The sequence below is a fragment of the Pinus tabuliformis genome, chromosome 5_2 (genome assembly GCF_031772625.1).
Source record: "Pinus tabuliformis cultivar Carrire ecotype Pingquan chromosome 5_2, CPIR1, whole genome shotgun sequence".
In the NCBI taxonomy this organism is placed as follows: Eukaryota; Viridiplantae; Streptophyta; class Pinopsida; order Pinales; family Pinaceae; genus Pinus; species Pinus tabuliformis.
This window is the reverse complement of record NC_142306.1, coordinates 1,064,947,923-1,064,958,533: the sequence shown is the minus strand read 5'-3', so window position 1 is coordinate 1,064,958,533 and position 10,611 is coordinate 1,064,947,923. Positions and strand designations below refer to the sequence as shown.

General features: G+C 33.8%; 1 pseudogene across 2 annotated transcripts; it reads left to right on the top strand.

The window, feature by feature from the left end:
- Positions 1-3,018: 3,018 nt before the first annotated feature.
- Positions 3,019-6,343, top strand: LOC149162914 (exocyst complex component EXO70B1 pseudogene; annotated as a pseudogene). Of its 2 annotated transcripts, XR_016261948.1 has the most exons (2): positions 3,019-3,534; positions 4,041-6,343. The product of XR_016261948.1 is annotated as an exocyst complex component EXO70B1 pseudogene, transcript variant X2 (transcript). The 2 variants fall into 2 exon arrangements; XR_016261947.1 differs by having other exon boundaries at positions 3,019-6,343.
- Positions 6,344-10,611: the final 4,268 nt, after the last annotated feature.

Sequence of the window (10,611 nt, the reverse complement as noted above, 5' to 3'; positions counted from 1 at the left end):
TGTGTATTAAAAACAAGAAAAAAATAATTTTCTTTCATCGTAATATCAAAATTCTCCAAACCTTATATATCTTGCATGTAACAATTCCAAATAACAAAAAAATATCTTCTACCTTACCTAAATTATAAATTTATAAAAAATTTCCATCATACACAAAAATATAATAAATATCTTCATTTTAAAAATACAAAACAAACCAACAAACTCTTACTTCTTAATTATAGGTTATCTTATTATTCATGGAACTAAAAAATAAAAATTAAACAAAAACAAACTCTTACGTACCCCTCTTTATTGCATGGTTATCCCAATCTTAAAACACCCTTGTAAAAATAATTAATAATTTTATAAATTAATATAATAGTAAAAATAATTAATAGTTTTATAAATTGATATAATAGAAGTAAAAAGTAAGTTTTAATTAAAGTGCAAATTGATGAAAGGTTTTCAATATAATAAATGTCATAATTTTATAAATTAATATAATAAAAGTAAAAAAACTATTTTTTAATTAAAGTGTTAATTGAAGGAAGATATTTAATATAATAAATGTCTTCATCTTAAAAGACAAGAAAAAACAAATTATTATTATTATTATTTCTAAGCTAATTTTAAAAGTATTCCCAACTTTAAATTAAAAAGGACAAATTAAAGCAAACAAATTTTTACTTTTAATATTTAATTAGCATAGTTTTTTAAATGTTTAAAAGTTTAATAAAAATAAAAAGTAATTAATAATTTTAATGTTATAGTTAAATTAGATATGATATTGATTTATGAGAATTTTTTGTTTTCAAGACAAAGGACCCACTTTTATACAACAATTTGATTATCAAAATCTATAAAATTGTACATATTTTATTCTCTAGATTTGATCGTAAAAAGTCACATGTTCTTAACCATTAAATCCACTCAAACAAATATTTAAATAAAGCATCATTTTCATTAATTATAAATCTAAATAAATAAATAAATATCCATCATATGACATCAAAATATTACTTAATTAGGAATATATCACTCATATATACTTAGTAAGCAAGATTCCTTCCCCAATCAATTCACCTCACACTCCCATCATAATATACTAATAATAATAATAGATACTTGATAGGCAGTGAAGATTCCTTCACCCATTCTCATGTGCCAAAAAGATAATCCAAATAATGTCCACCTCCAAGAAAACATGTGCATTTATATTTAAGGTTCGTACAAAAGGTGGACTTTATAAGATCTTCAAATATTGAATGAATGCTTGAAAAATGGAAATCTACACTAGTTTTGGAGCAAATCCAATCACATTCATATTTAGAAATGATTCATCTGTTCCTAGATATTTATATCCCACATGTACGGTGTTTATTTAATATAATATTAAATTATTCTTTATAATAGGTCAAAGTTAAATTGGGGTGTTATAGGTTTTGTTTCTATAATTAGATTGTTTACTTAATATAATATTAAATTATTCTTTATAATAGGTCAAAGTTAAATTGGGGTGTTATAGGTTTTGTTTCTATAATTAGATTGCATGATTTTTGATGACATCACAATGCTTTATGGTTTAAAGTGTGATTTTAAATATAAAAAGGAGTGGGTTGAAAGATTAAAAATTTATTTATAATAAAAATATAATTGCACAATTTTGTTTAAATTATGATTTTAAATATAAAAATGAGTTGAAATACCGGAAAAAATATTTAGAAGGGTACAATCTAATTAATAAGTAAAATAGTTTTTTTTTTGTAATTTAGTGTTAGTTTTTGATTTCTTGTTGTTTTGTGTTTAAATTATGATTTTAAATATAAAAATGAGTTGAAAGATTAAAAAAATATTTTTAATAAAAATAAATTGGCACAATCTAACTAATAAGTAAAATGGTTTTTTCTCTTTGGTTTTATGTTAGATTTTGATTGCTTGTTGTTTAAAATGCTATAGGTAAATTGATTTTTTTTTATTTTTTCTTGTTTTCTGATTTCTTATTGTTTAAAATGTTTATAACTAAAATGACCTTGGTTTTTTCTCTTTGGTTTTATGTTAGATTTTGATTGCTTGTTGTTTAAAATACTATAGGTAAATTTTTTTTTTTCTTCTAGTTTTCTGATTTCTTATTGTTTAAAATGCTTATAATTAAAATGACCTTTTTTTATTGTTTTGTGATTTTTTTGTTATTTGTTAGATTTTGATTTCTTGTTGTTTTGTGTTTAAATTGTGATCTTAAATACAAAAATAGATTGAAAGACTAAATTTTTTTATAATAAAAATATAATGGCACAATTTAACTAATAAGAAATGGTTTTTTCTCTTGGATTCTACGTTAAATTTTGATTTCTTGTTGTTTAAAACACTGATAGATAAAATGGTTTATTTTTTTATTTTTTATTGTTTTGTGATTTCTTGTTTTAAAATGCTTATAAGTAAAATGACTTTTTATTGTTTTGTGATTTTTGTTATTTAAAATACTTACATGTAAAAGGACCTTTTCCATTGAACTCTAAGCTAATTGTGATTTCTAGTTGTCAAAAAAAACCCTTGAAAATCCCTTAAAACTTTACAGAACATTTGACCCAGACAAAACCCTTAAAAATGCTCATTTTTCCTATTAATTAACCTATACTCAACTAAAAAGTTTAAAACTAAAATTTTGAAAATCAACTTGAAATAATATATATAAAATATCAAAAAAATTACAGTTTAAATTGGCTTTCAAGAATCCCAATACAGCGTTTAAGTTACTTGGTTTTCTTTAATTCTCAAGTCCCATGCCTAGGAGAATTCAATGCTTCCATTGGAACGCAAAAATGACCATTTTTTTCGTTGGGAGCATATTGACTTACTGCAGAGATGAACAAAGATGAAAACCTGGGATCCTTCATGCTTCATAAATGTTGAAATAGTTGTATTCCCAACAATAAATCAATGCATGAACTAACCTAATTTTCTAATTTCGATGTCTAGAAGAAAGTGGTAACAGTAGATGGTAACAGGTTTGTCAATAACAACGGATTGTGGGCAGGCAAATGTTCACCCAATCCATGCGTTGTCCCACTGAGACCAAGACTCACGCATCCACATGGGACTGGAACAGTGGCAAAATCATGCGCAGATAAGCATGGTGTGAACGCAACAAGTACATGGTAGGGACCACGGTTGTGCACTTTGGATGGGTTTCTGCGTACCCCTGAACCAAAAGACGAAACCGAGGCTCTCTGGCAAGGTACCCACGTCAGGACACCGGAGTATGGGGATCAAACAATAGTTTTTTAAGACCAGAACGATATTTCCTAAATAATGGAAACACATGCTTCCATCCATGCCCTTGCGTCATTATTAACATTATCACCTATGCCATGCCTTTCCATCTTGAGTTCCTTCCAGTCCCACCTTGGCACACATTTTACTTCCATTACATCTGAATTTGTTTTGTGCTCTTCGATCAGTTTGCTGATGCTGCTGTTATGGTTCTATCGGGAGCTTGGATTGGTACCCTGTGAAAGTCACAACCATTTATGGAGCTCATCTGAATGCTTCGAGGTACAGTACTCAGCATTTTATGTTAGATGTAGAGATTCTCTGGTCTGATTTATGGTGGACAAGGCATCTTTGCATTCATGGATACTTCTGTTTTCTTGAGATTTGTGCACTAGATCTGTCAGGGTTAATACCCATGTTTTGAATTTGCTGAAAACTTGAGTTATTGATTGCCCATTTCACAAGGTTTTTGTCTGTAAAAACCCTACAGACTGTAAGCATTGCACTAGGAAGACAATATAAATAAAATATGGGTTCTTTTAGGCTTTTATTTATAAACGGTCTCTAGTATTTAAGATCATGGAAATCACGTCCAGCCTGGGGTATAGACTATAAAGTATAGCAATACTAGCGGATGAAAAGCCATTAGGTTTGGTGTGTGGAATCATGGCTTCTGAGGATGGAGAAGAGAAAGTAATTGCCACTGCTCAACATATTGTGAAAGCATTGGGGGCCACAGAAACCATGACTGATGATATGATTCATATTTTCTCCAAATTTGATCACAGATTCTCAAGCATGAGTGAGGGACTCTCAAGAAAGTCTGCAGAGTCTTATGCCTCTGAAGGCCTGCAGGATGCTTTAGATTCTGTGGAGGAAAGGATAATGAGATGGGACATGGCCACTTCAGAGTCTGCCAGAGAACGCTTCATTTGGTTTGATGTGCCCAGTGAGGCTTCTTCCTATCTTGAGGCTGTTGGTGATCTGCAAAACATGATAGCCAAGCTGAACTTGACACCAGATGATCGAAAGGATTTTGCATGTTTGGATCGTGCGCAGAATGTCCTCCAGCAGGCCATGGCTCGCCTTGAAGAGGAGTTAAGGATGCTTTTAAAAAAACACAGTGAATCAGTTGATCCGGACTGGCTTTACGATCCGATTTCTCAGCCTTCCTTTAGTAGCTCTAATAACGATGAAAAGGCCTCTCACACTTCTGCTGAGGATGAAGGTGATGAGGAGGATTTACCTGTCGCACAGCCAGTCACTGATTTGAACTTTACTATTGATATGCTGCCTTCTGAGGTTGTTGCCGATCTTAACCGAATTGTCAAGTGCATGGTGGGAGCAGGGTATATGGCAGAATGCTGCCATGTTTATGTTACCATTAGAAGAATGTTTCTAGAGGAAAGTGTATTTAGACTGGGTTTTGATAAGCAAAGTATAGAAGAAGTACAAAAGATGGAATGGGAAGTTCTTGAGGTGGAGATTTCAAAGTGGATGCAGGTTATGAAAGTCACTGTGCATGTGTTCTTTACAAGTGAAAGGAAACTCTGTGAGAGAGTCTTTCTGGACCTTCCTTCTGCCGCCGAGACTTGCTTTGTAGAGCTTGCCAAAGGAGTGATGGTTCAGCTACTGAACTTTGCTGAAGCTGTTGTAATCAGTCGTAGGTCTCCTGAAAAGCTCTTCAAAATTTTGGATATGTATGAAACTTTGCGGGATCTTCTTCCTGAAATAAATTCTTTATTTTCTGGGGAAGATGGTTTCGAGTTAAGATCGGAAGCATCTACAATCTGGATGCGAGTAGCTGAAGCAGCCCGGGGAACATTTGTTGAGTTTGAGAATGCCATCCAACGGGATTCTGCGAAAAATCCCGTACCTGGAGGTGCTGTGCATCCTCTTACACGGTATGTTATGAATTACATGAGGTTTGCATGTGATTATAAAGAGACCCTTGAGCAGGTTCTTGGAGATGACAGGGGTGAGGATCCTAGGGTGTTTGGTGGTGTGAGAAAGTGGACTGGTAGTCTTTCCCCTGACAATAGGAAAGACAGTGCAGACGAGTTGTCACCATGGTCTATCCAGACCATTTGGCTCATGGAACTTCTAGAAGGCAATTTAGATGCAAAGTCCAAGTTATACAAGGATCCTGCCTTAAGCCACTTGTTTCTCATGAACAATGGTCGATATATAGTGCACAAAGTAAAGGATACTGAGATTGGTAGTTTGCTAGGCAATGATTGGGTGCGAAAGCATACAGCAAAAGTTCGGCAGCATCATAAAAACTATCAAAGAACTGCTTGGGGCAAAGTCCTTGCTTGCTTAAAAGATGAGGGCATACATGTCAGTGGAACCTTCTCCAGTGGTGTTTGCAGGGAAGTGCTTAAAGAAAGGTTCAAGAGTTTCAACACCTTATTTGAAGAAATCCACAAGGTACAATCTACTTGGACTGTTGCAGATGATCAACTTCGAACTGAGTTGCGCATTTCCATTGCTGAGATGGTCATCCCAGCATATCGTTCGTTTTTAGGCCGGTTTCAACAATACCTGGAACATGGCAAGCATCCAGAGAAGTATATAAAGTACAGTCCAGAAGACTTGGAGATCTATATTAATGAACTGTTTGAGGGGACATCAGGTTCCATGAGCAAGAGGAAATATTCATAATACAATTCATATATGTACAAAGTGCTCCTTTGTTCCACAGGTTCTATTTGTCTCATACGTGGCTTATCTGGTGCAATTGTACATGTAACAATAAGTTACTAGTTGATCCATCATTTGTTCCACAGGTTCTATTTGTCTCATATATGGTTTGGTTTATCTGGTGCAATTGTACATGTAACAATAAGTTACTAGGTAACCCATCAGAATGGTTTGTGGCGGGGTTCCATTTGCATTGGTGGACAGGAACTACTTATGAGATTCTCTTTGCATTGCTGTCCAAACTGTCAGGCTTTCTACCTAAAACCAGCCAACAGTCCTATTCTGTATTTAGTTATTTTTTTGCCCCTCCATTTATTGCAAGGCAAAGTGTATTATCTAATTATCAATCCTTATCCCTATAAAATATATCAAATTTTAATTCTTAATATATTGATACTTCCAGTTTTGTTGATAAGCTATTTAATTTAGAGGAGATATAATTGAAATTTTTTGAGAGAGAACATGGGAATGGCCTTCTCGAGTAAAATATTCTAACAATTAGTTTTTCCCACATGCAAAATCTGCTCTACTTATTTAAAATAATTTCCAATTTCTGCTTTGATGAGGAGGGTCGGTAGATGAGTAGGCTCAGCAGATGACATATCCAACTGCATTTTGACGTTGGTAGTTGTTTGCCAGACAACAAAGGTTCATAAGTGCATTCAAGCTACATATATCCCAAAATTCGCCATGTTATTAATGTCTTTATCTTGTTGGTTGTACTTTATAGTTGATTGACCATAAATGCTTTCTTCTTGTCTCAGTTATTCCAGAATTTCATGGGCCAAATTTCAAACTCGACTCGTTTATATTTTCTTCATGGTATTATTTTATTGGATTGAATGATCACCTTGCAGAGTAGACTTTAAGGACTCCTTTGTGGTGGTAGACTAGATCTTTGTTCCTAGTGAAGGGCTTTCACTTCTCAAAATTTATCTGGAATGTTAACTAATTATTAGGTGGCTTGAAATGCCAGATGATGGCTCGTTAGTGGATTAATTGACTTCTCTTCTATGATCAACTGTCATGTTTTATATTGATAAGCTTTAGGGAAACACTTCTGTTGTAATGGGTTTGTTTTATCTCAAAGCCTCCATGGTTTGTGCACATGGCCTATTTAGATATTTCTTTCTGTTGTATCCTCTATGCATCTCAGTTCTAAACAACTCTGTATATAACCAAAAGGGCAAGGACATTCACGGTTGTTCTTGTGCAATGCTTGTCTCCGTATATTACCTGTTTAAGCTTTTTAAAAATATGGTCATCGATAATGAAACTTGTAAAGATTGAACATATTGAAATAGTTTGCATTTGTTTTTCTCTCCATGTAAGGCCTTTTCAGATATCATTGTATTGAGCTTTTCAATTATTAAATATAATATAATACTAACAGTAAGGTACTAATAATACTAAAAAAACTGATAGTAGCGTTGTACAATTAATAATATAGAACAATGTTAAGTATTAATTAATAATAATAAAGAGCGAGTAATACTATAGAATTAATAAGTGTAAATAAAGCACTATAGCCATGGTACAATAATAATAATATAGTATCAATGATATTACATCATTATTAATCTTGTTAAAACCTTATTACTACCAGAGAACAAAAGGACCAGAACGCCAATACAGGCGAACAAAAAATGCACAAACAACCAGAGAAGACAAAAAGGTGTTGACTAAAGGCAAAATAATAGAAGGGAAATAAAAACCAAAGAACAACCAGGAGGAAAGCCAAGAAATCAAGAGAAAGAAAATAAAGAACCATAGCTAATAGGGAACAAACCAGATTGTTAAGGGTTATCTGCTGGCTGATCAAGGAGAGCCAGTTCCTACTTACCTCCAGGCCATCCTCTATGTGCAAGTTCTCCAGGTGTTTGATTTCCATTGCTTCCTTCACACATCACTTGTAGTAGTGATCTTTCTTTGCAAGGATCCTAGTGCCTTCCAGGTAAACATGGTGCTTGGTCCTGAATGATCTTCTGGGGCTGTAGTGCAAATTCATTCATTCTTAATGTCAACCCGTGCTCCCATATGATCTCCCTGTTTCTCCAATTTAGCACACACCACATGAACAGGCTATCTTGTAGACACCCTTGCACTCATTTTAACAGACCTCATTTATCAGATCTGCTATGGTTAATGTTATCTTTAACATACCTCATTTTCTGTCTCACAGTTATGAATGGTTTGAAAGAGGTAGTGAACATCAGACTAGCACTTAGAAATTGACATGGAAATGTGGACATCAGACCAATATTCCATAGATGCCATGTTTTAACTTTTGAATAAATGCTTAAACAAGTGGATCTAGACATGCAATCATGCCATAATAAATAATTGAATGGAATAAGTTATCTAAGGCATTAATTTTCTGATTGCCGATTCCTAGATAGTATCTGCAGATTTGCTTGTCCATAGACACAAAAGCCCTGCTAGCCTTGACATAAACTCTCTCGTGGACTATGGTAAACATTGACTGAACTGGACTATGTGATAAAATATGAATCACAGACCATTAAACATAGTTAATCATTGAGAATGCATCGACATCTTTTTGGAGTCAGTCTACTGCCCTATAATTTGTGACTGCAGAGAATTTAGCCTTTGTACTGATGCCATCCACCAAGTTCCAACCTAGTCTCATAAGTGAAGTAATCAAGGCCACAAATCCCCCACGCTTAATAACATAGAACGAATTTGTCATGACTATTGTGTGCTAGGCTATAGCTATGGATACCTCCAAGATACATAAACGGAGGAAAGATGGGTGGGACTACGACTCTTTTCCAACAGAAATTACCTTTTCTTTAAATGCGACTTTTCTATTAGTTACAAAAATAGAAATTGTGTTTGTTACTCCTGTAGGTTTATAGTATAATTACTTCTGATACGAAAAACTGCTCCATGAATAGTTAGCTACTTCTTTTAAACTGGCCACCTACTATTTAACTGTCTTAAAAGTACCACTTTTTAAACAGAAAATTGTTCACCCTATTTAGGTTGATTTAGACTTAGAAAATTTCATAAGATTCTCCCAACCTGGAGGTGGGATTTCCTTCTTGATACAAAAACTGCTCCATGGATAGTTAGCTAATTGTTTTAGACCAGCTACCTACTATTTAACTGTCCTTACAGCTACCACTGATTAAACAGAAAATGGTTCACACTATTTGGGTTGGTCTAGATATATAAAATTTCATAAGATTCTCCCTTACTGCAACCTTTTTGCTGGAGCTAAGATCCATTTCTCCAGTCTTTTTGGTGGAGATTGAATACCTGCTTCAAATATTTTTCCATGTTGGGAGAAAGTTCCCTGAGTAGTTCACCGCCTGCTCTTTTTTGTGCTTTATTGTGTTCAGCCAATTCTAAATCATTTTTAATTTTGATGAGGGAGGTATACTCGTGTCTATTTTGCTCATTTCTTTATCTTCACTGCGAAGACTGATTAAACTTTAAATTCCTGTAGGTGATTTTTTGTTGAATATCAGTGGCGACTTCCCTGACAAATCCACCTCTTGAACTGTTACTGCGAAATCTAGCACCTTAATGCAAAGCCTCACTAAGCAATCTAGATTGGGAGCAACAATAGGAGTCACCACTGTCACCTCAGCAACTACTCGCCTGCTTTCTGTGGTTGGATACAATCCCCACAAGGGAGACTTCCCCAATAGATCTTAGGAATTAACCCAAATAGTCTTAGGCTAAATAGTAAATACCTCTAAGGGTTCTCCTACAAGATTCACCTAAGGACAAATATGCAATGATTAGGGTTTCGTGTGAATTAAGGTATAATTTCAGGAGAGTGAGTTCAAAGGTTCCTATGGCCAAATCCAGAAGGCATAATTAGATGAAAACAGGTTCAAATAGGTTACCCAAACATATGAAATCAATAAATTACAGTTTTCTGTTATAAACTAGGGTTTTAATCATCAATTTACAACATGCAAATATTTTATAACAACGGTAATGAAACAGCTCTGGAATCTATGATAAACAAATGTAAAAATAGGGCTATCCAATAAGTAAGCAAGATAATAAATTACAGCAATTTCCAATGGCTGAAAACACATATAACAACAATAGAAACCTTAGACGTCAGCCCTAATTAATGGCTGAAAATTGCATGTAAAATGATATTTTTTTTCCAAATAAATGCAGGCAAGGTCTAACCCTAGGACAATAATGTCCAAGGCAAATGATGCTGAAAAATGATGATTTTGTTGTAACCTTAACCCATTAAAATAATAAATTTTAGGGTTTTATTTTTTATTTTATGGGAGAAGGACAAACTTGTGTTTCTCAATTCCTCGAACCCTAGCGTCCTTATATCTTCTTTGGAGATTGAAAGAGAGAGGAAGCTAAACCTATGTTCCTCAAAAGAAACTTGATGAAAATCTTGTTCAAGGAGATGTTAGAGCCACAAAACATCAACAACACTTTGGTGAAAATTTCATTAAACCCTAATTCTTCAACAAGTACAAGATGGAAGAAGATACTTACAATAAATTAGCACATATCATCAAAGAATCACCAATAATCATCCAAGAGAGAGAACCATCCAACAAAATATCCTCCCCAAGAAGTTTGCTACACTAGTGCTCCATAGCACACAAGAGAGATTAGACAAGTAATGTGAATTGATCTCCAAGT